The sequence below is a fragment of the Tachypleus tridentatus genome, chromosome 7, assembly GCF_004210375.1.
Source record: "Tachypleus tridentatus isolate NWPU-2018 chromosome 7, ASM421037v1, whole genome shotgun sequence".
Classification (NCBI taxonomy): domain Eukaryota; kingdom Metazoa; phylum Arthropoda; class Merostomata; order Xiphosura; family Limulidae; genus Tachypleus; species Tachypleus tridentatus.
The window spans coordinates 67,662,093-67,687,644 of record NC_134831.1 but is presented as its reverse complement, the minus strand read 5'-3'; the positions used below and the strand labels follow the sequence as shown (position 1 = coordinate 67,687,644).

General features: G+C 34.4%; 1 protein-coding gene across 13 annotated transcripts in view; it reads right to left on the bottom strand.

The window, feature by feature from the left end:
* Positions 1-22,790, bottom strand: part of LOC143255888 (uncharacterized) — a 75,040-nt gene extending 52,250 nt beyond the window's left edge. For 3 of the 13 annotated variants that reach the window (XM_076512251.1, XM_076512255.1, XM_076512263.1), the window contains exons 1-2: positions 22,656-22,790; positions 1,278-1,738 (exon numbers count right to left, since the gene is read on the bottom strand). The gene's annotated coding sequence lies outside the window, so the exon portion shown is untranslated. Of the gene's footprint in view, positions 1-1,277; positions 1,739-20,734; positions 20,868-22,098; positions 22,243-22,655 lie in introns of those variants that run through there. The other 10 variants (XM_076512252.1, XM_076512256.1, XM_076512254.1 and 7 more) reach the window with 8 other exon arrangements.
* Positions 22,791-25,552: the final 2,762 nt, after the last annotated feature.

Here is a 25,552-nt window from a genome sequence, read left to right as displayed (position 1 = left end):
ACTGATTAATCAGAATTGAATAAATTATCATGATAATAAGGTAAATGAAATTAAGATTTCTGGTTATTGTCTTTTTTTTTTTTTATTGTCACAATTAAGTAATTAAAAATTTCTCACACTGCCTCTGTTATAACTAGTGACAGTAGCTATCTGTTTGCTTGCACATACCATTTGAGGGACACAGTATTAATTGAATAAGCAAATGTAATCAATTACCCCAGAAAAAAAATATTTGCTACTAGAAAAAAACTCAAATGATTCAGGGTAATCTGATGGTGCCAATTTTAAAAATGCAGCCAGAATTTGTTATCACTTCTATGTTTTTATTTATTATAATATATCAATATTTTATCAGCACTGTAAAATACCATACAATAAACTCATTACACTAGATTTATGGTGTGAAATTAAATTTACTCTGACAGATTAATGGGTAAAAAGGGACTTTTTATATCTTCATACATTTACTATATTGTATTGGTTTACAATTTTGTCCATACATGCTCTCTGTATAATTGTAGCAACTTGTACTTGTTTCATTTCCATTCTCACTTGCTCTTCCTAGGAATTATGAAACCTTCACATACTCAGTTTGTCGGAATATTTAAGAAATCCCTTGACTTGTCATAAAAGGAGTGGAGTCAGTGGTTCACTTTGCCTTACTCCACATACAGTCAAAACAAAGTCTGATCTTTTTCCTCACATCACACCCACAATATGGTGAAATTATGCAAAAACTTTTGTTTTTAAAATCTTTTAGACTAATTCTGTAAACATAAGTTTTTTCATATTTTGTGGAAACTCATTTCAAATTGCTGGCTGCTTCCTGTTCAAGGAGTGTAAAAAATCACCCAGACAGTTTTAGCTACACTTGTGAAAAGTATATATAACTGTTTCATAAAGGAAAAACATTATACATAAGATGGTTTACTATAATTAAAATGGGTATAATATTAGTGACAAACAAAAACAATGGCTTGTCATAGTAGCTGAATAAGGATTTGGTTTGGTTGTTTTAAAGCAAGCCACATTGACCCATCTGCTGTGTCTATTAATCCAGAATTTATCACTGGCAGTCCAATACATTTACTGCTGTCCCATTGGGGTACAAGCTAAATAAGAATATTGAAAATATGACATTTCAATTTTCCATCATATAGCATGAGCCCAAAGATCTTCTAACTGTTATGTTTACATAACTAATGTTTCTGGATATTCAGATACAACTAAATAATACATTAAATATCCAAATACTGCAACTGCAATGAAACCATTACCTTATTGTGGATGGTCTTCCAGTGCCATATCCATCAGGGAATTGGGAAACAAAACTTATCCTGCAAAGAAGACAAATGAATCATCTTTATCATCTTCATCTAATAATTCTATTCGTGTGGCATCTGAACATAAAACTACCTCAAACAAGAAGAGCTAATTGATCTGGTTCAAAAATTGCTTCTGTCAGAGCAGCATGAAGAACTTCCTGGGTTTTGTTTACAGCAATAGAATATATTAGCTCCAGAAGCAAGAATTTCAATTTATCAAAAAGTCATTCCTGTCCTCACTACAGCATACAAGATACCTTGTATTTTTGTACAAACAGTAATGCACTAATGGAAGAATTAGGTAATAAAGATTATCCTCACGCATGAAGACTTGACTGGCTCATCTAAAAAGTTAGTGGAAGTTATACATTTGCATAACTGGAACACTAGGCTATTGATTCCTGTTGCTCATGCTGCAAATACAAAAAAAAAAATTATCAAAGTTTGCAAATTAGGTGGTATTCTTAATTGCAATTTTCAACAAATAAATAAAATTATTAAAGAAAAAAACTTTTCATGATATATAAGAATATTCAAAATAAATTTACCATATCAAGAAAACCAGAGGTGATCAGTAATTTTCAACATGATTTTAAAGTCAATATCATCAAATTACTCAAACAGCTGCATTTTATCTAGTAGCAAAAAAAAAAAACACATTTTCTGCTTTCCAGTGTTAATAAAGCTGCTGATAAGCAAAGATCATAAAATCACCCAGTTAAACAAAAGATTTGTGAACATGTAATCCAACAGTCTTTTGACAACTCATCTTGACAAAATTGTTTGCAAAATAATTATAAAATGAAGGAATTCTGCTATGCAACAGCTAATTTACTGTATATTGCAAGCTACGAACTTGTACTGAATGAGGGTGATTATACATTAACCAAGTTACCTGAACTTTTGCTGATCTCTACAAGCAAATCAACCACATTTCATCTGTATAACTGACCACCATTCCTGAAATTATATTTAGTGCCCACAAGCTAATTTTTAAATAAAGCAGTCTCCAAGTCAGCTATCAGTACTTTTACGAACTTGCAATGCTAAAATTTAGAGTTGGATGGTTCACTTCTTTGTTGTTAAGCACAAAACTACACAATGTGTTGTCTGTACTCTGAGACTGATGAACAGAGACACAACATTCTGTAGCTTTGCAATAAAACAAAAATGCGCAAAGTATTATATGAATTAGTTTTTCAAAGATTTAATGCTCACACATAACTGTGCAAAAGAAATCATTCATATGAGGAAAATAAATTTTATGTTGATGTTAATTTTAAAAAATTGCCAGTAGTAAGTAAAATTATTTTATACTATCGAATAAATTTATGGTAGTGGTAAAGCTTGTTATGTATACCTTATGAAGGAATGCCATTAGGAAACAGTATTTTTGATTAAGCTGAAAACTTTAAATTCATCAAAAATAGTAATGAGAAACCATAATGCCACAGTTTGATTAACCAATTAATTTTAAAAACAAATTATTTAATCATAATTTAAACTAATTACATATTTTAGGTTATAGTAATCAATGTGTTTGATATTGACAAACAATACTTCTTAATCAAATTAATTATCTATATCTAAATGCCATATACTATTAAAATGGACACTATAAAGGTACAGATGTATTTTCTAAAATGTGGAATTTAATGTTACACTTTCAAAAACTACAAAATCTGTTTATTCATTAATATAGACATGAACAACCCTCAAATATACTAAATATTTCATGAGTCAAAGGATTGACTTCTCCAATTTAAGTCAACCAGCTCATTTGAGCTGCCTCAAAAAAGAGTTGGGGAGTGGGAGTAGTCAACTCTTGGAAAGAGTTACAAGTTAGTCATCCATATAATAATGAAATCTCATCCCAAGAGTATGAATATGATGAGTGAATGCCCAAAAAATGTGACAAAAAACAAAAACAACATATAGAGTGAAGACAAATCTGAAGGGGAATGCTAAATATTGGTTTGCTACCATGAGATGAACATACCAAAGATAAAAGTTAAAATTGAAGTGCACTTGGGATGTGGAGGCAGGCATTGTAGACATCCATTTTTGTCATCAACAATATTAAAAACTTATTAAACAAAACATTAAGCAAAATCTAGACTTTATCAGTTAACGCAAGTTTCTACTATACAAATTGTAGAACAAATTGATTCACAACGGACATGTTAATCTCAGGAAGATAATATATTAGCATATTTAAATTGACCATAAAACATAGTTAGTAATTCAGATCCTCTTCTTGAGTGTTTGTTTACACAATATTCTAATCTGGCTCTAATAACAAATTAATTAGATCTCAATAACTTCTTCACTTTTATACTTAAAATTTTCAACAGTTCACGGTTGTGCATTTGTCTTTCCTGTACAAAATACGTAAAAACTCAAAAAGATTTAAATAATTTTAAAACAAATATTTGCAAAAAAGTAATATTTATAAAAATAAAATGCTTCATTATTTCTAGTATTTAAAAATTTAAAATATTTATTTTATTTGCAATTCATAATTTAACATTTTACATACTAACAGTTACTAAGTAGTATTTGAAAGCTGGCTACAGGACATGAATGCAATTGTTAAAGTGAATTTTAAAATGCTCTAATATACATAAATTTAAAAATGTTTTCAGAAGAAACATATAACATGTCACATACACAAATGATTCCATACAAATCTGTCCATGGTTTTATCTTGTGTAAGTTTCAGTGTCTTTAAAAATCACTGGAAAAGTTGAACTTCAGTATAACAACTTAGACTGTGTATACATTCTAAGTGATGTCAAACAGATATGCACACATACATGTAACTATGTATACAAATCACCACCAGAGTACAAGGTACATCCATGATTAAATGAAAAAGCAAACCAATGTTTGTTATATGAAACGAAGTCACTGGATCTTCCTAGATTTTAGGACTTTTCAAAAATCCTTTAATGTTTCCTTTGTGATGATGAAACAACCTACAAAAGGCCCACTATCAGAAACATTTCTGAAATCACAACGTTTCTGAAAAAAAAAAAAAAAAAAAACTTGGTCTTTAAGTACAACAAACAAAAAATAGCTTAAAGGAAAAAAATAATAGTTGGATATACTGACAAGTAAGATAGTTTTATTCTATTAACCTCTAATCCAGAAATGCAAAATATGTATTAACAGTTCAAAATAATCATGATAATTACTGAACTTCTTAAATTATGCATGTTTCCTAACCACTCATTCAGACTAGTACTGCACATTTGAAATATGTGCAAAGACTGATACAGGGAGATTCACAGCAAACACCCAATAAAGCAACACAACAAATAACCTTTCTTTTATGGTTAAACTGTATTTGGATAATTGACGAATTAGTCTAACACACATATATTCATTATACACTTCTTCACACAAACATTCCCACACAAAAAGAATAACAAAATACAACAGAAGTAGCATCATTTTCTTTACTGCAAAATCTCCTCTAGCTCATATCAGCTTGTATTGTATTCAACAGTACATACTTGTTGAAAGATTTAGGTAATCTTAAATAAAAAAAAAACTTTTAACAAGTTATTATTCATGGTTAAAGAATATGCAATATTAAGTGGATGTATGTATGTATGGATATTTATATAAATGATAATGTCTGTTTTTGCTTCTCTTAACTAACTGCACACATTATAATATTTTGGAAAACTAAACTGTATAAATTAAGAAAACTATAGAAGTACCAGAACAGTAGTACCATAGAAATAGCTTTTCTTTTCACCAATAGTTTTTAGTATTTTTGTCATTTTTACAATATATGCAACATAGTAACTACTGCAAGAAAAAAAAATTGTCACAGTATACTATGAAATAAATGGTACAAGAAGTAATAACCATGTGGGTTTAAAGGTAGAAATACAAAAATATTTTAAGCCCAGATTCTGATTTTGTTTCTAAAACATAAATGTTCTTATTAAGTTACAAACTAATAGAGAGGTTTGCCTCATGACATTATCAGTGAAGTTATATGGAATTATTTTAATTTTTTGTTAGTTAATAAAGCTCTGATGTTTCTTCATTTTTCTTAAGTGAAATGACATAAAAGTCAACCAACCCAACTTTGTTTTTGGTTTGTAGTTATTTGCAAGAACACCAAAGATTTAAATTATTTTATTAAATAATTTTATCATTATACTTTGACTGTATAGTGTGCGATTTAGAGCAGTAACTGTTTGTACCCTTAGGCACTAAAACGAGTATTACAGACTTAAAAATTAATTCAAAATTTAATTTAAAACTTCTCTCTTTATAAATATTAAAACTAATAATACCAAAGAAAAGATGTTTACTTCTCCTAAGTTAACAATTTCCTTACATGAAAATGTATTTCTGATAAATACTAACCTTCCTGCACAAAAGATAGTAGATATTACATTGTGTCACCTCCATAAAGAATTTTTTACAGGCCACAAACTTCAGATGAATTTCTCATTTCACACATTAATGTGAACCATGCCATTTTAAGATGTAATCATCATTATAATATAGCTGCCCCTTATCAATTGGTTACTTTGAACTGAAACTTCAATCCAGCTTATTCACATTCCAGGAAAGTAACCACTGCAAAGTCAGAAAACCATTCACTTTGAAACAAGAAAAACAGTTCCCAAGAACAAATCTCTCCTACCTCACTGTCTGGACATGCAGGGAATAAAAAATGTCCAATTAGTCTTGATAAGACCAAACAGACGAGACAGAACATTAGGAATATAGATACAGAGAAAACCTTTGGAGACCAGACTCCAGAAATGGTTCAGGTACCTAAACTTCACTCCAACTGAACAGAAGCACTGGTTAACAGATTTTATAAGAACAAAGCAGTACAATGTATCATCTACATTGTGCTCACAATGCAAAAAGAAATCTGTATATAAGAGCATAATAAACCTCCGACATACTATTGCATCTTGGAAAACTCTAAACAGATGCAAGTCCACTAGAGATGGGTAAAGAGGGATATTCAGGGTTGTGTGAAATTCAGCAATTCTCCACAACAGCAGGAGATGAAGAAAAAAAGGAGATCTCTGAGCACATCTAAGAAAAACAAAAGATGAGAGAAGAAAGTCACCAAAAACAAATCATTTCATGTGGGAAATTAAGGAAACATAAAAGTCTAGGTGTCAAAAGCACAAAGACAAAAGAGTGGTATTACCTCCCTCACAAATGGAGTGAGAAGGATATCCAAGCAAATGAGATACAGGATGAGAGTCCAGACTGAATTGGAGAGCTGAACCAGCCTTCCCAAAAAAAGATGACTTTCAAAGAAGGGAAGTCAGAATAATAAGCCATACTAGATGGGGAAAGCAGAAGTCAAACATCCATATAGATTGCAACGGCTGTTCCAGTAATAAACTCCATGCAAAAGTCCAACTGACCTAATAAAAAACATATGAGCTAAATCAAAAAGAATGGCTGTGATGTGAATGTTAGATCACCACAGATGAATCAAGGGGAAGCAAAAGATGGAAAGAAAAACTGTGATATACAGAAAGCCTCTCAGACTTCATTATACAAACTTCCATCTTCACAAGAATAATAAAAAGAGAGTAAAACTCCAGAGTGGATATGAAGAATTATTCTACGGCACATTCTAATAAGATATATGGAGAGTGAAAAGACAGCAGGAAAATGCATAAGAAAGCATCTAAGTAATCCAGTAATTTGCAGCTATGGGAGTCCACAGTTGCACAAAGTGAGAGAGCTAAGGTCTTACTGGACTAGAGCCAAACGGGTAGTTTCAGAAACAAATCATTTTGAAAACTTACAATGGCCAAGCTTCACAGGAAAGGGAAAGAGTACCGTATAGCAACAAAAAGACAATAAAAAAAAAGAGAGGGCAACCTAGGAAAATATACAGGATTAGAAATCTGTTGCAACTCTGATCAAACAGACAAGAAAAGTGATCAGAGATGCCTGTCAAGGAGCTACATTAGCTCAATATTTCAAATAAATGCCTCAATAAAACCTCATCACTAAAAAGGGTGCCTCACAGATCTCCACAAGTAGACTGAAAGAGACAAATGTCACAAAATAAGGCATCCCAGTGACGTACATCCAAGAAAAAAGAGAAACCAAATTAAGTGAGATAAAACAATAGAAAAAAAAAATCAAGAGTAACATTGAAAACAGGTGGAGTGAAGTGTATGAAAAGTAGCCAAGACAATATGTGTGCTGCTGAGTGAAGCAATTTGGAATTTTTTAAGAGTATATTTTAACTACAAAAAGAAAATGAAACATGAATATCAACCTGTAGAAGTAACATACACTGTATACAATAGTTTCAAAAAAAGCTTTTGCTTGTACAAGAAAGTGCACACACAAGTTCAAAATCTTCCCCTGACAAAAAACAGGATAAACACAAGAGCCTTCTGCTCTAACAACCTTAAAAAGTCTTTTCTGAGACTATTTGGAAATTACATGCAGATGCATTTAGGACTGCATTTTTAATAAAAAAGACATTTCTTTATGGAAAGAATCACAAGTGTCTGCAACAAACAGTCCAGCCATGTTGTTGAAGTTGAGTTTCTGGGATCCTTCAGAAAACAGCCTAACAAGATTCTTTGGTCAACAATCAAAAGGAGCAAGATGAGCCAAATGGCCTACTCTCTTTTTAACCTTTATAGCCTTATTTGTCAGTCTTAGTACTGTCTGTATCTAAGATTATTCCTGGCTTTTTTTTTTTTTTACTTTTTTATCTAGCTGGTAACTTCTGTGCACTTAGTGTTCAATACTTCTCTTCTGAGGCTTCTCACTTTCAAGTCTTACAGTAATATCTGGCAAAATCTGTAAGGATACTTTTATTTTCTGTATTTCTCTGGACTTCTGCACTGGATTCAGCACAACAATCTCATTTTCCCAAAGAATTTCTTGTTAATTTTTATCAGTTCTCTGGTTGCTTGGAAACTTGCTTTTGAAAAGGTTATTTAGATCTCATTTTTCTGGCTTTGCTTTTTCTTAGCAAAGTTCTTTTGACAGGATTTGCAAGTACTATGCCTTAATATCTAGAAGAGTTTGGTTACCTAGATATGTTGAAAATAAAATGACAGGCTGTTAGTCATTTACATGGTAATTATAAATAATTTTTATGCCACTGTTTCCATAATTCATACAGCAGTTTCAAAAAATACAAAAACAATGTCCAGGAATGTTAGTTTTTCATATCCAATGTTCATATGGCCTATCTAAAGAATTTATTTGCACTACTACTAGTAACCATTTCTTCATCCAGATTCATTTATTTACCTGGTGTTTAACAGCTGTAATACCACTGTCCACCACAGTACCTCCAACTGCCATTAAAGCATTGGATGGCTTCTGTTGAAGCATTTAAGAACCTTAGAAGAGATCAGAAAAATGAAAAGTTGAATGTAAACCAGATGATCCACGAGCCTACCTTATTTTAGAAAAATAAAACAAATTAGCCTGGTAATACTTAGCTTATTAGCCAAATGACAACACTGTTGAGTACTTAATAAAATACACAATGGATTAAAACAATGGGAACCAGGTACTACTCAACACGCTTTATTACAGACAATGGGACAAGTTCCCACATTTACAAATTAACTGAGGAAAAAAATTATAAATGAATACAATATGAATCAACGCTCTAGCCAAATTGAGTATAATTTGGCATGCTCTTACTTTTCTTACAAACAAGAAAATTAGAAAAATGAAACTATTATGAATGATACCAAAAATGTAAAATATACAATCAAAAACATATCTGAACAGCATTGTAAAAATAATAAACATGATGAAACTATGTAGAATGGATGGCAACTGCCTGTTGTGGTTGATTTGGTGTTTTATGGCACAAAGCAGCTAGGATATCTGCACCAAACATACGGTAAAAAGTTAAAATTAAAGTAAATTTAGTAAAATTCATAAAAAGAAATAAAAGGTATAAACAAAAAGTTTAAAAAAAAAACAAATAGCATAAAACCATTGTTTACATCTAGTTTACAATGCTAAGAGAAAAACTACAGTAACACAAGTTGTAAAGGACTTTCTGTAGCATAACTGTAATTATATCATAACTCGCCAGGAAGACTAACAGGTAAGTACAAAAACAACTGTAAGTCACCTGAAGTTGGCCTTTCTAGTTCTGGTTCCAAGTTATTTGATGTTATGGCAATTTTCAAAAAGTAATAAGTTTTAAAAGACTTGCAGCAAAATTTTAATAACTCACCAGGATGAATAAAAGGTAGTTCAAACAACAGCATTAGTCACCTAAAGTTGACCTTTCCAGTCCCAGTTTCAAGTATTTTGATATTACGGCCATTTTCTAATTTCAAATCAAACTAGATGGACTGTGATTCTCAAAAGGGAATCACATTAAAAAAAAGGTCTAATGTATAAATTAAAAAACTTAAATAGCATTAAAGACATTAATGGCCTTTAAAAATCTAAAAACATTTCCAAGGTGGACATGTCACCATTACCAATAACACTGTCTAATGCTGTGGACAAAGCTTGGGACAGAGCACATTAAAATGGTGCCATCATTGAGAGTCGTAACGATGGCAAGAAAGTAAAATGTGGCTTATAATGATCTGAGTGTTACATAAATTACAAATTGGTGCATCAGTTCCAAATAAAAGAAAAGGATGAGTAAAAACCTGTGACCAATGCATAGTCAATTTAGAACAACTTTCTCTTTCCCATCCTTACAGAAGCAAGACGGCTAAAGTCCAATATGGTTTTTTTTTTTGGAAAAGCTTGTTTTCACATTGCGCACTCCAAGTCGACTACCAGCTGCATGAAGCCAAGCCTTGAATACAGGACCATAGTCCATGTATGGGACAGGCACAGCGGTGATGGTGCCAGAGCAGATAGACTTAGTTGCAGTGTCAACAAGCTTGTTCCCACGAATACCAATGTGGCTCAGTATCCAGAAAATCTGGATAGAAGTAGATGTTAATGAGAAATGGGTCAGTCAGGTTTGAATACCAGCGAGAACAGGGTGTGAGCCAATGTGAAGTGGTTTCAGGGCCAGTGGAGAACTAAGGGAGTCAGTATAAACTGTTCAGTTTGAGTATTGACTACTTCTACATGATCCAGGGCAAGAGAAATGGCATACAGTTCAACAGTGAAAATAGAAGCTGTAGAGGGGATTCTGTGCACAACCACCGAACCATAATAAACCATGGCAGAGGCCACACAGTCACCTGATTTCGAACCATCCGTATAAATAGGAATAGAGAGATTGTTCGAAAGATGTTCAGGAAATAAAAGATGGTACTTCCAATCAGGAGTATCTGCTTTTCTCAGATGACTTAAAGACAGGTCACAATTGGGGACTGCAAGAAGCCATAGTGGGATCGGGTGACCAGTGGATACAGCAATGTTATCCAAGAACAGATCCAATTCATCCAACTGTGCCTGGATATGAAGGCCATCAGGAGCAATAGCAGATCATCTGTTTTGAAAAAGAATGGCCCACCAAGGAAGGAAAACACAACCCCAGGTGGGATGCTTTGGTAAGGAATGAAGTTTCAAAGCATAAAGGAAAGACAGTTGCAAACAGCAGAGGTAATTCATGAGACTGTGTACAAGCTCTGAACTGGGGAGGTGCAGAAAGCCCCAGTGTGAAGCCAAAGTCTTTGACGATGAATGGGGTTCAGCAACTTTAAAGCCAAGGTCCTGGCAGAGCCACAGACCAGTGATCCATAGTTAAGTTTTGATAAAATGAGAGCATGACGTATCTTTAGCATGGAACAGCGATCTGATCCCCATGTGGTGGAAGAGAGAACATGGAGAATGTTCAGTGCTCTTGTACAATTGACCCCAGCTGTTTGGTGTATGGTATAAAGGTCAGCTTATGGTCAAAGATAAGCCCCAAGAACTTTATCGCAGGAACCACAGGTAGCACAGCTTCACCAATATAGAGTTCAGGATCAGGATGAATACCCTGTGAGCAGCAAAAGTGAATGCAAATGATTTGAGAGAGAGAGAGAGAAGTTAAAAGCCATTTGCTTAACCACTTCAGTAAATGATTGAGGGCAGTCTGTAGCTGCAGCTCAATATACCTCAGGTTCAACGAATGATATGAGGTGTGAAAGTTGTCAACATAGAGCCCATTTGCGACAGTAAGAGGGAGTTGTTCAGTGATGGCATTAATCTTTATACTGAAAAGTGACACTCAAGACAGCCCTGAGAAACTCCACATTCCTGTAGAAAAGAACGGGAAAGTGTCAAACCCACATGAACTTGGAATCTCCTGTGCATTAAAGAAGTTTTAATAAAAATGAGCAAATGGTCACGTAACCCATATACATACATACATACACACGGTCTCGCAAAATGCCATACCTCCACGTTGTATGATAAGCCTTCTCAATGTTAAAGAATACTGATACAAGATGTCATTTGAGAAAGGCTTCTTTGATTGATGTTTCAATTCAAATCAGGTGGTCCATAGTGTAGCACTGTTGTCGGAATCTACACCGGGTGGGGCAAGAGGAGGTTGTTTGATTCCTAGAATCAAACAAGATGAACACTAACCATCTTCTCTAAGGTCTTACAGAGACAGCTTGTCAAAGCAATTGGATGGTAGTTTGAAGGAATCTTGGTATCCTTCCAAGGCTTAGAGAAAGACTTGATAATAGCCTGGCACCATGCATCAGGAAAAGTATTGTCCTGCCAGATCTGGTTAAAAACTATGAGAAGAGTAGCAAGAGAAGCAGGAGGTAAATGGCACAGCATCTCGTATTGTACATCATCAGGTCCAACTGATGTACTGCCAGCCCAATGAAGGGCCAATTTGAGTTCCATTGGGGTATAGGAATGATTATAGTCTTTGAGACAATCAGCTCGAAAGGAAAGAGGTGATCACTCTGCCCGAGTCTTAATGGTGAAGGTGGAGAAAGAAGCAGAAGTGCTAGAAATCTGGCAAAAGCTTTCACCTAGATTATCAGCTGCTTCCTGGTCAGTCATCAGAGAACAAGATCGAGAGGGGGACAGAATTATATTGCCCATTAACCTTTCAAATCCTTCTCCATATGACTTTGGAACTGGTAGTAAAAGATATGCTGGTTGTAAACTTAATCCAAGAATGATTCTGGCTTTGACAATCTTACCCACCGAGCATGTGCACAGGCCTGCTGAAAAGCGATGCAGTTTGAGAGTGTGGGATATCTACGGAAAGTATTCCAGGCCCATTTTTGAGCCCTCCATGCCATGTGGCAGGCAGGATTCCACCACGGACAAGGATATCATGAAAAATGTGTCAAGGTTTTAGGAATAAACCGAGTAACTGCTTGTATAACAATCAGTTACTGCTGCCACACAGTCATCTATTGATGACTTACAGACAATGGCAGGATCAAGTTTTGTGAGAGCAATGAAAGAGGCCCAGTTTGCATGATCCAACTTCCACCAGGGGACGTGGGTCGGGTAGCATCGACTACAGCCAGTCTCTCAAAATTACAAGAAAATGATCACTGCCTCGTGGATTATTGTCAACCCTCCATGAAATATGGGATAATAGTGAAGGGGAGCAAATTGAGAGATCAATAGCAGTAAAGGACTGACAAGGGGCATGAAAATAAGTCGAAGAACCAGTACTGGAAAAAGAAAGGCTGTGATCAGAGAGCATATGCTCTACAGAACAACATCTCCTACCAGTATCAGCACTTCCCCATGAGGGGATGATGTTTATTAAAGTCCCCCAGGATTAAAAGAAGAGATGGCAACTGTTAAATGAGAGCAACAAGGTTTGATTGATCATAGGTTTCTCCACGCGACAGAGAGAACAAACAGTGATGGTATGACCCAAGGAAACACAGATGGCTATGGCCTCTAAGGGATGTGTCAAGTGGCAAAGACAAGGTGGGCACATGCTGATCAACCAACAGTGCCACCCCTCCATGCACTTATCCATCACATAGCCTGTCATTTCTGTACAAAGAAAACCACTAAAAGGTAATTGTATTTGCAGGTTTCGGAAATGTTTCCTGTAAGGAAAGACATACAGCATGGTAGGAAGCAATCAGTGTTTTAATGTCATCCAGCTTAAAACATAAACCTTGACAGATCCATTGTATCATAGTGGCCACTTTTATTTATCTGTAGGCAAATTGGGTGGAGAACCCTTCTGTTTATGACCACATCTTTTTTCTTTACTGTCTTTATTTGAGGGAGGTCTATTAACCTCCACAGATCCTACCCTGGGTAAATTGGGCAGGTCTTTGCTGTTGGAGGAGAAATCCAGCAACTGAGGATGTGAAAGAATGACCGTATTGCATCTTGGGGTAGAAGAAGAAGATGTATCCAAGGGAATTCCTGTATCTAGAACCAAAGGAAGTGTATCCTGGTGATTTGTTAGAATGCATGTAAGAGACAGAGATGGGTGTTGAAGTTTACTTGTCAACTTTTTTAACCATGGAGGTTCAAAGACTGTTCATTTGTTTTGAGAACAATTCTTTTGGAGGCACAGAGAGATCTGTCTGCACTCCAAGTGTGGTAGTGGAACGAAGTGAAACAGCACAAGTCCAAGCCTCAGGATAAGTAAAACTATCAATCGTTTTCAAATGCTGCACCTCTTATTCTTCCAACCATTTAGGGCAAGAACAAAAGTAGGATGGGTAAGAGCCATTACAACTGATGCAATGAGGGTCCATTTCACACTCATAAACCTCATAGTCCTTGCCATTGCAATGACCACATGTCAAGGAACCACGGCATAACGTCTTTGAGTGACTGAACCACTGACACTGGAAACATTTAGAATGTATGGCCATACCCTGAAATTAAAATAACCTGCCTAGATGGTGGCAGGCGGACATGATGATGTAAATGTCAGAAGGAGCATACTGGTCAGCATCGTAATTCCAACTATGCTAGTGGAGATGCATCTCACTGCAGAAACTCCTTGAGTGGATAAACAAGTGACAATCTCCAATTCAGGGATGTTCTTCAAATCCATCTCTTTGTGATGAATTCAAGGTAGCATGAGGTGTAACCTCAATAGGTATATCCCCAATCACCTGTGAATGCAAGAGGAGTTCACTGTATTGAGATATGGATGTTTCCAATGATAAGTCACCAGATCAAAGCTCTTTGGAAAGCCACCAAGTCCCTCTAGTCCCTTCTGAATGAAAAAGGGAGACATCTGCCCTAAAGGTGTGTCTGAAAGAGAATGTAGGATTAGAAAATGAGGTACAACAGGTGTAACAAATGTTGAAAATTACTACTCAGAATCTTCAAGACATGGTTGTTTACCTATGGGCTGTTTTTTCACTATTTATATGTTTTTATTTGGAGGATCCATAATAAAAAAAAAAGGAATATTTCAGTGCCCAGTGACCCCCCACCATAAATCCCTATGAAGGGACACACTACAATGTCAAACAAGAACACTGCAGCTACACCAGGGTTTTCGTGAGCACTATACCGAAACGCCAGCATCAGATACAATGTCCACCACACCTGTCGAGAACATCTGACACTGGTACTTGAATGACCCTAGCCCAAGTAGACCAGCCAACTGACCCAAGGGGGGCCACACCAAGACCACCCATCTACAGGAATTCAAGGTCAAAGTGGTGTGTTAGGGTTGGACTCCTCAACCATCAGGATCCTCTCCTCGCCTTCACGGGTCACTATGCATGGCAAACAAGTGGGATGTTTAGATCCCAGAGGAGGTAAACTCAAAGAACAGAACTTTCCCTAAAAGGTCCCCTCACCACGTACAGGAATCCACACCAAGGGGCCTGTTGTGGAGACACCAGTGTAGAGGACCACATTTCAAAAGTCTTCTGCCTTTTTTCTTCAAGGATGCATTATCCTCCTACTGGTGGAGAGCTAGTTTAATGATGATTAGATCGCAAACTTGTGCAGCATGTCAGTTATGTTTTTTAAGAGAAGGGAACTTTGTTTAAAGCTTATGACTTGCAAAAAATTTTCACAGCAGTGGTGTAAGTTAATAAATAATTGTGCAGAGAAACAAGTAAACATTTCTTAAGTTAAGTATTGATAATTACATCTCTCTCATATCACCCATAAAGGGTTTTTATAGAGCAGCAATAATCTATACATGTGCATGGTAAATACTTCAGTTGATTACAGCTGAAATATACAGATTAATTGATAACATTATTTCTATAACCAACTGAAGCAATTTTTATAAGACAATTGTGTTATAATTTCAAAATGTTCTAAAATTTTGAAAGAAGTACATGTACAAACTTTCCATGATGATAACATGCAAGTTTTACATTCTGGTAGCAATAAAAACCAATATACTCACAGTGTATTAATGTGTATCCACACCTACTGAATACCTACAAGTTTACTGAGCTATGATTGACAAAACTTCCAAAAGGTAATTATAGCTTGCACATCATAGGTGGCTTTATACAAGTGATTATTATTTATCTTGGAGTAAATATATCATATTTCTCAATTGGGTGATAAGATTTATCATTTTCGTATTAGTCCTTACCTGTTAAAATATATGTTTTATACACAATTTGCAATATGGTACACACCATTACAGCAAATAACTTTAGAATAGTCACAAATCATAAATGATTCACACTTTATACTTTTATAAAATTTTGACAAGTATTTTATCAATACACCTTTAATCATTCAACTATTCATACCACACTTGGCTTGTTACCATTACAAGAAGCGCATTTTGTATACTGGTCATAAAAATGTAAACACAATACGTGAAATTTAATCTGGAACTTTTCATCATTTTTTTTAGTTTATCAGTAACTTTATCAACAAAGTCAGAATCTTTATTAACCAAAAATAAAGTTTTGTAAGTGACAGTGCCGCTGAATTTGTAAGTTTAGCATTATATATAAAAAAATCATTTAGCTCTCTGTATCATGATAAGTGCCAATCAAATGATTAAATTACTGCATTAAATGGATTTATTTGCAACTGAACAAAACATTGCAACATTTATTTGCAGAACAAAAACAGACTACTATTTTAAAAAGTTTTGACCTTATGTAGCAAATTCACACAATTCACTTGGTACTAAGTGCTTGACTAGATACGCATCTCCCATCACATCATATGTGGATATAAATTCCCCTTCTTTGTGAAAAAAGTACGATATTTTGTTCACCTCTTATTGAATATTAAAAAGAATGCTGGTTTACAATAGCACAACACAAAAAAATAGGGAAGGGCATCTTAAATCTAAGAAGGATGTTTATATTCAACAAAGTGAAAAAAAAAGTATAACTCCCTACAAAACCTTGTAATTTAATTACTAAATGCATAAACCAAATGTAACTATCCAACACAGGTTATTTATTATTGGGTCATTCCATGTGAAATCATCCAGACTTTGGAAACTTTTCCAGGTGACCCCCTCAGAATGCCTTGAAAATAAATTCACGTGCTCATCTACCCATATAATGAAAAATTGCCAAAGATTAGATCAATATCTCTAATAGTTTCCAATTTACAGCCCTGTAAGCTTTAGTTAATTTCTTTTAATTTTTGGCAAATACATTTTTGGGCAAATTTGGCTGCTTAAAGCTGCAAGAGTAATGGTGGTAGAAGGTTGAAATTTGCTACACCGATTGAATTAATCTCACAGAAGTCAAAAATAGTCTCAAACCAAGCGAGGCTGTAAAATCACCTGAAAACCCAAAATTGTAAAAAACATTGGTTTATTTAATAAGCCATAGCTTTAAGACTTAATATGATACAAAGCTGAATTTTGTTTTCAAATTGCCTATAACATATCAGTTGATAAATCAGCAATTGTTGTAATTAAAAGTCTAGTTATTAGACCTCCTGTAAAAAAATTTAGTTACATGCAGCTTTTTATGACAAAACTAAAAATAGCCCTACTTCAGGCCACAGTCTGACTATGTCACCAGTTATTCAGCCTTTTCAGATTTTTACCATATATTCTTAGATCTCTGAATATGATTTACAAAAAAAAAATCAGGATGGTGTTCAACCTACGTTTTGAGTTATAATTTTTTAAAGTATCCTCTGACCATACGTTGTTTACTTGACGAAAAAAACTTCAATTCAGGTGTGTTACTGTGTGCAAATATATCCATACAATTGTGAAATAATTTATGAATCCCATTGAAATATTCTAATCAGCCTTTACCATATATTCTTACATCTCTGAACATGATCTTAAAAAAAATCAAGGTTGTGAAATATAAATTATCAAATTTTAAGTGTCTCTGATACGTATCATTGGGCAAAGGACCACATTCATGGCATTCAGTTCTTTCTTGTCAATCAGGAATCACTCCTGCAAAATTTTGTAAAGTTTGATCTACTTGAGTGATATGAAAAATGCAAAACTGTGGCAGGTATTAGGTCACATCATAGCTTCATTCTACCAACAAATTGTATATGAGAAGGCTATCAGAGGATGATGTGTACACAGTTGTAACTGTTGGTAGTAGCAGTGAAAGTGATGCTGCAGCAGCTCAAATAGGGTCTAATGATAACAATGACAATTATCAGCCAGGGAAATATGTGGCATGCACATACGATCATGAATGGTATGTGTGAAACATATAAGATAGATCAGATGAACATTCCGATGTAGTACTGTTATTGATGAAGAAATCAAGAAACGAACTGTTCTCATGGCCTGCAAGTCATGTAAAGATGAAAGCTGGATTCCTTTCCAACATATTCTTTGTCTGATAAGTGCACCTACCATGCAAGGCAGTAATGCTCGCCACTATGTTCTAAGTCAAAGTGATCTCAACATAATCAAACTCAAATTTCAAAAATTTATTCAAGTTGTCTGAACAAAGCAATGTTTATTTGATGTTGTTGAGGCTAATTTATCACCAAAGCAGTTTTTGAAACATTTCATTGTCACGATTATTACAGTTTGGTGTAACTATAATCTTTCTCAGTTATCCCCTGTTGTAGCATTGTGCTGTTTGTGTCTGATTTACCTTTGTATTTATTATATTATGAATCTTAAACTCAGCCATATCTGCATAACTGTAATGCATACACAATATATTTGCATTGCCATGTGATCTAACTAGTTATGCCAATAAACTTGTTCAGAAATGAATTAATTCTTTCTTGTTTCTTACAACATCATTATTTAACATTGTGAAAGGCTGGTTAGAATATTTCAGTGGGATTCATAAAATTCTGAAAAGTATTTTTCAAAATTGTATGGATATATTTGCACATAGTAACACACCCGAACTGAATTTGTTTTTAAATAAAAAAATGTATGGTCAGAGGATACTTTAAAAAATTATAACTCAAAAAGTAGGTTGAACACCATCCTGACATTTTTTGTAGATCATATTCAGAGATGTAAGAATATATCGTAAAAATCTGAAAAAGCTGAATAACTGGTGACATGGTCAAACTCTGGCCTGAAGTAAAGCTATTTTTAGCTATGTCATAAAAAGTTCCATGTAACTAAATATTTTTTCAGGAGATCTAACAGACTTTTACTTACAACAATTGCTGATTTATCAACTGATATGTTATAGAAAATTTGAAAAAAAAAATTCAGCTTTGTATCATAATAAGTCTTAGAGCTATGGCTTATTAAATAAACCAATGTTTTTTACAATTTTGGGTTTTCAGGTGATTTTACAGCCTCACTATGCAAACCCTATGAGAGGTAAACTTGGTTTGAGATCATTTTTGAATTCTGCGAAATTAATTCAGTCAGTGTAGCAAATTTCAGCCTTCTATCACCATTACTCTTGCAGCTTTAAGCAGCCAAAGTTGCCCAAAAATGAATTTGCCAAAAATAAACATAAAAACTAAATTTTACAGGACTGTAAATCAGAAACTATTAGAGATATTGATCTAATCTTTGGCAATTCTTCATTACATGGGTAGATGAGCACATGTGAATTTTTTCAAGGCATTCTGTGGGGGTCACCTGCAGCACCCTGGATGATTTGACATGGAATGACCCTATTTAAAGTTGTAGCCACATCTTTTCAAGACTGTGTGATCAAATGGACTGGCTCTAAAAAGATCTCAAATAGAATCAAAATACTATTTGATGAGAAAAGTTGTTACAGTACAAGTACCTTCCCCATCTCACATAAAAATACTCAGTAAAGTTTCATTCACAGTGAAGAATCAAGTCCAAGTTCTATACAGCAAGCGACCACTAACAGGTAAACTTTTTCATCTACAATTTCATTCAATGCTCAAGACAAAATTCTAACAAATTCTACAATGGTAGTTTTAAAATATAAAAGCATCTTAAAAAAATCCCCAAAACATCAAATTAAAATTAAATTCAGCCTATAATATCCAAACATTAAAAAAAAAGTAAGATAATAGTGCAACCACAACGATGGGCATAGTTAAGCCTGTAAATTTGTGAAATAGGATATGTCACAATTTACTTCTGGAGTAAAAGAAACAATGATGTTTTGCAAAAAAGAATTTATGTGAAAAGTTTTTGATATGGACAACCAGCTTGGTTGTCCTTATCAACACCTCCCAACAGTTCTGTACCTGCTAAGTGTATCTTCCAAACAAAACATTAAAGTATGATCATTGACCACTAAAGCCTTCTACTGAATATTCTGCTGTGAGGAAAACACAAACATGATTCTACTAAAGCATTTTAATTTAAGAACAGGGTCATCACTGTAGCATTGTAAAAACAGTGATAAGGTTTTATGTTAAGTAGTGTGCACACTTTTGGTCCATTTACCACAGAAAAAATATGAATGCATTGGAAATTGTGTAAAGGTGAACTACAAAAAACAATTCCTTTAAATTGTTTAAGTTACAAGAGGAGGCTTTAGGACTTTGGACTTGTTACCTCTGAAGTGTAGAAGTAACTAGAGTAAGAACTTTGTTCAAGCATTACTACTGATAGGGGATCCACATCCAAATGTTATCCTGGCTCATATGGCAGATATTAAAAACAAATTACAATTTACAACAAACCAGTGTATGCTCATTGAAATAGAGACATATATAGAAAACAAACATTAAGTAAATTCCTAAATGCTTGTGCATGGGTACTAGAAATGTAAAAACCAGTAACACCTAAATCACTTTTTTTACATACATCAATCAGGCCAAATTAACTTGATTTTATTATAAAATCAGGTTCTGTAAATATAAAAAATTTACAAATTAAACAAGGTATATTTACATTATGATAAACCAATCATGCATGTAAGCTCCGTTTAAAATTTTAGCTACTCAAATTAATGACAAAAAACAATTCCTTACAACTAAATCTATTCAGTTGTATAGTTAGGTTAGGTAACTAATTTATTGGAGAAGGTATTATAATCATATCACCAGCACTAATAATAACACTGATTGAACAAACTCTATAAAAGTTAAAAATTTCCACAATTCAGACCCACATGGAATAAAAAGTTAGCACTTCCACACACCTTCCCCATAGCACCAGGCACTACTATTATTATCAACCTTCCTGTATCACTGCAGGCAATAGAAAATGAACTAATAAGCCTCATATTTAGAGCATCCTTCATCAAATCACTCCTTTCTTTTTCATTCTGTTACCTTCAAATTGAAGAGTAGAGAAATATGAGGCCTTTGATTCCCAGAAAACCTCGTAAGATTCTTTAACTCTTACCTAACTTTTCACAAGAGATAAATATGCTAAAAAATATTAACCTATCCTTATAACTCCAAACTAATCCTAGTTCCCTTTCTCCAAAACATTTTCAACAAGTCAGTAGCCTTTCTTAAATTGTTAATTATACCAGAACTGTAGGCATTACAATTTACTTCAATCCAAAGTTAATAATATTTAGAGTTATCCATATTACAATACACTTTGAAAGTTTTAGAGTGTACTTCTTTCAGTTTGCAAATATTTCCAAAAATGCTATTTTAGTATTAACACTATCAGTTGCCTTAATATCAGCAAACCTTATGAACCACATCACACAAAGAAATTCAAGGATCCTAATATATTATAACAATCAAAGTACTTATTATTCTCAGCATCAAGAGACATCTTAAAACACAAGTAAGAAATTCCTGAAACTGGGCTTGAAACTACTCATATATCAATTTTTGGCAAATAAAAAAATTATGTTTGACTACAACAACAGTTACCCAGAATATAAGAATGAGTCATATACAGAGGTAGATACAGATATTAAAACTCGTATATTGTAATATTCAAATTGTATTTGCTTATCAACAAATATTTTCAGGATTCTTTTAAAAATTCTTTGGAGAAAAAAATTGCAATGATAAATATAAAATAAAACACCATATCAAACTTCACAGTTATTTATTTCATTTTGTTTAAGCCTTCATATTTTTTTGTTTATAAAACATCAAAGCTAGGCTTAGGAAAAAAGCTGCATTTTAACTTCACTTAAAATGTAACTTCTGTCTTCACTTTTACTGTATTACATAGATGTATTACTGTTAAATAATGCTACAAATAATGGCACAAAATAAAACAAGTTTTTTTACTTATACTGCAGACTAGTTATGTGTAATGATTTGCCTGATGACTTAAGTGTTCACTGTCTGCATATTTTTCTTTCCCACCTTTATTAGATACCAGGATAGGTACAGAGATGTGAAATATTACATTTCATTTGGTTTTGATGTTTTATTTTATTACTGTGATAGGTAAAGAGGTGACCTTGAATGACCAAACAGCCTTCAGTTCACTTTCTCATATTCTCCAAGTTCTAACTATTTTAAGGTATTATACAATACAACCCTTCCTTTGCATAACTAATATAAATTACGTTATATCACATATTACCTCTCAGAGATTTGCTATGCATTTAACTTCTACAAGTTGAATAAAAATAACTGCATCTTCGTAACATGAGTAAGAACCTTAATTTACAAAAAACTGCCACGTTCATGCGCAATCCTTGAAATAGTTGAATGACGCGCCATTGCCATTTGGTAAACAGGGAAATACGCACTATAATATTAATGTAATTTTGACTTCTTGAATATAAAATAAAAATTTTATGTTGGATTAGAAATAGACAGTTTGTACCAGCTGAGTTAGATATAATCTACGAAATGCAATACGACTGCATACTGAAAAGGCAATGGAATATAAACTATAAAAATAACCACACCCTCCATACAATTCCAGCTGGCTTTTCATAGTTATTTATACAGCGGGGCCCAAATTTCCCATTGCTCAGGCTCAAGCAAGGGGTGGTGCTGATACCCGATAAAACACCTGTAAAACACCAGATCTCTAGAATTTTAGTAGGGTACATAAAAAAACTCACAATCATATAGGATTGGTAATAATGCGCTACACTACATAACAAAACGCTTAGAAACAATTCCTTTTACCAGATATCTGATTAGGCATACTTGTATATCTTCAAAATCACGCGCTCTCCATTACCATCCCATAATTCCTCTCAGCATCTTTTTCTCGAAGCCGAACCCAAACTATTACACGAAGGTCATTTTTATTACTAATACTTCATCAAGTATCTGACATTAGTTTACATATTTTATATATGATATATAATACTTTAGTTTTAACGAGAAGAATAAATTGTGAATGTTTTTCTATAATTACAATGTAACTATTTTTGATGGCATCAATTAAATTCTGATATGATCCTGAAAACAGATAGCGCGTTTAAATAATTGTACTTGCTGTTTATTGGAAATGTATTTTATATTATCTCTTATTAAATATTTACATGTAAGTTGCATATGTTTGTATATTTTCTTACAGCAAAGCTACATTGGGCTATCTGCTGAGTGTAAGTTGCAATAAAAAGGCGAAGACGTGTGTTTTTCTTTTAGCAAAGCCACATCGGAATATCTGCTGTATCCACTGCTTGTAAGACAATATGCTTATTGGCCTAGCGCGTTAAGGCGTGCGCTTCGTAATCTGAGGGTCGCGGGTTCGCGCCCGAGTCGCGCCAAAACATGCTCGCCCTCCCAGCCGTGGGGGCGATATAATGTTACGGTCAATCCCACTATTCGTTGGTAAAAGAGTAGCCCAAGAGTTGGCGGTGGGTGGTGATGACTAGCTGCCTTCCCTCTAGTCTTACACTGCTAAATTAGGGACGGCTAGCACAGATAGCCCTTGAGTTGCTTTGTGCGAAATTCCAAACAAACAAACCATATGCTTATTGGTATCCCAGTGGGAGATAGGCGAAGACCTACTTTTTTAACAATAACTTTCTCCGTTTTCAATTCATTTCTGTTTTTAAACAAACATGTAATTTCTTTAAACCTAAACTGCCTGACTAATATGCCGTCAAATCAGCTTTTGGTTCATTTTCTGTATAAATTTAAAAGGACCCGTTATTCTCTGGAGGATTAATTTAGTTTTTAGAGTAAACGCTCCTTTAAGTTTTTCTATCTGTATTGATTTAGGGTAGCGCGTTATAGCATGGTGACTATATGTCTAGATACTCTACATGGCCAAAAGTATGTGGACACCCGACTACCACACCCACGTGTGCTTGTTGAACATCTCATTCCAAAACCATGGGCATTAATATGAAGTTAGTCCCCCTCTTTGCTGCTATAAAAAACTCCACTCTTCTGGGAAGGCTTTTCACTAGATTTTGGAACATGGCTGCGGGGATTTGCTTCTATTCAGCCACAAGAGTATTAGTTGGTCGGGCACTGATATTGGGCGAGAAGGTTTGGTTCGCAGTCGGCATTCCAATTCATCCCAAAGGTTGAGTTTAGGGCTCTGAGCAGGTCAGTCAAGTTCTTCCATATCAACCTCGGCAAATAATGTCTTTATGGACCTCGCTTTTTGCACTGTGGCATTGTCATGATGAAGTAAAAGAGGGCCTTCCCCAGACTGTTGCCACTAAGTTGGAAGCACACAAGTCTCTAGAATGTCATTGAATGCTCTAGCATTAAGATTTCCCTGCACTAGAACTAAAGATCCTAGCACAAACCATGAAAAACAACCCCAGACCATTATTCCTCCTCCACAAAACTTCACAGTTGGCACTATGCATTCAGGCAGGTAGCATTCTCCTAGCATCTGCCAAACCCAGATTCGTCTATTAGACTGTCAGATACTGAAGTGTGATTCATCACTCCAGAGAATGCATTTCCACTGCTCCAGAGTCCAATGGCAGTGTGCTTTACCCACTCTAGCTGACGCTTGGCATTGCTCATGGTGATCTTAAGATTGTGTGCAGCTGCTCGACCATGGAAACCCATTTCATGAAGCTCACGACGAACAGTTCTTGTGCTGACATTGCTTCCAGAGGCAGTTTGGAACACGGTAGTGACTGTTACAAATGCAAACAGACGACTTTTACGCGCTACGCACACGTGAACTTGTGTGGCTGAGCTGTTGTTGTTCCTAGACGTTTCCACTTCACAATAACAGCACTTACAGTTGACCAGGGCAGCTCTAGCAGGGCAGAAATCTGATGAACTGACTTGTTGGAAAGGTAGCATCCTATGACAGTTACTGAACTCTTCAGTACGATCCATTCTACTTCTAATGTTTGTCTATGGAGATTGCATGGCTCTATGCTTGATTTTATGCACCTTTTAGCAATGGGTGTAGCTGAAATAGCCGAACAGACTAATTAGAAGGGGTGTCCACATATTTTTGGCCATGTAGTGCATATTATAACTAAAAACAAATCGTAAAATAATTTCTGTCTGCTGTTTTATATTCGTATGAATCATTTTAACTTTGAAAGGATTTATATTTTCTGCGACTTTGTATAATCTGGAAATATTAATTTTGATGAAGTCACAAATAAACAAATCTACCAACTTGCTGTTTCCGTTGTAAACACCATCAAGTAAAGAGTATTTTCTTGGAAAAGCATTGAAAATTCTTTTTTGATTAGCAATAAAGTGGAAGAATTAAATGATAATATTAATAATTTATTCAAATATTGTTAAGTAATATTGGCTTTGATAATGTTATTTGTTAATACTCATTATGCACACTATCATATAAAGTATACCCTCATGATGTAGAAGTTAGTAGTAGAATCTCATTTCAAAGAGCTTGAAAGAAAATAAAAGAATATGCATTCTTGTTTAAACTAGGATTCCAAAGTTCAATGTGGAAATTACTGTATAGTCCTTGTACATGGTCAGAACATACAATCAACTTATGAATCAATAAAAAAAACCTGTGTGCGTCTTACTCCAAAGTCAAGGAACGAGAACTGGCAAAGCGAATAGCACGACCCTCCCCGCAACCCAATGAACATGTTTTCTGCAAATGCAGTGCT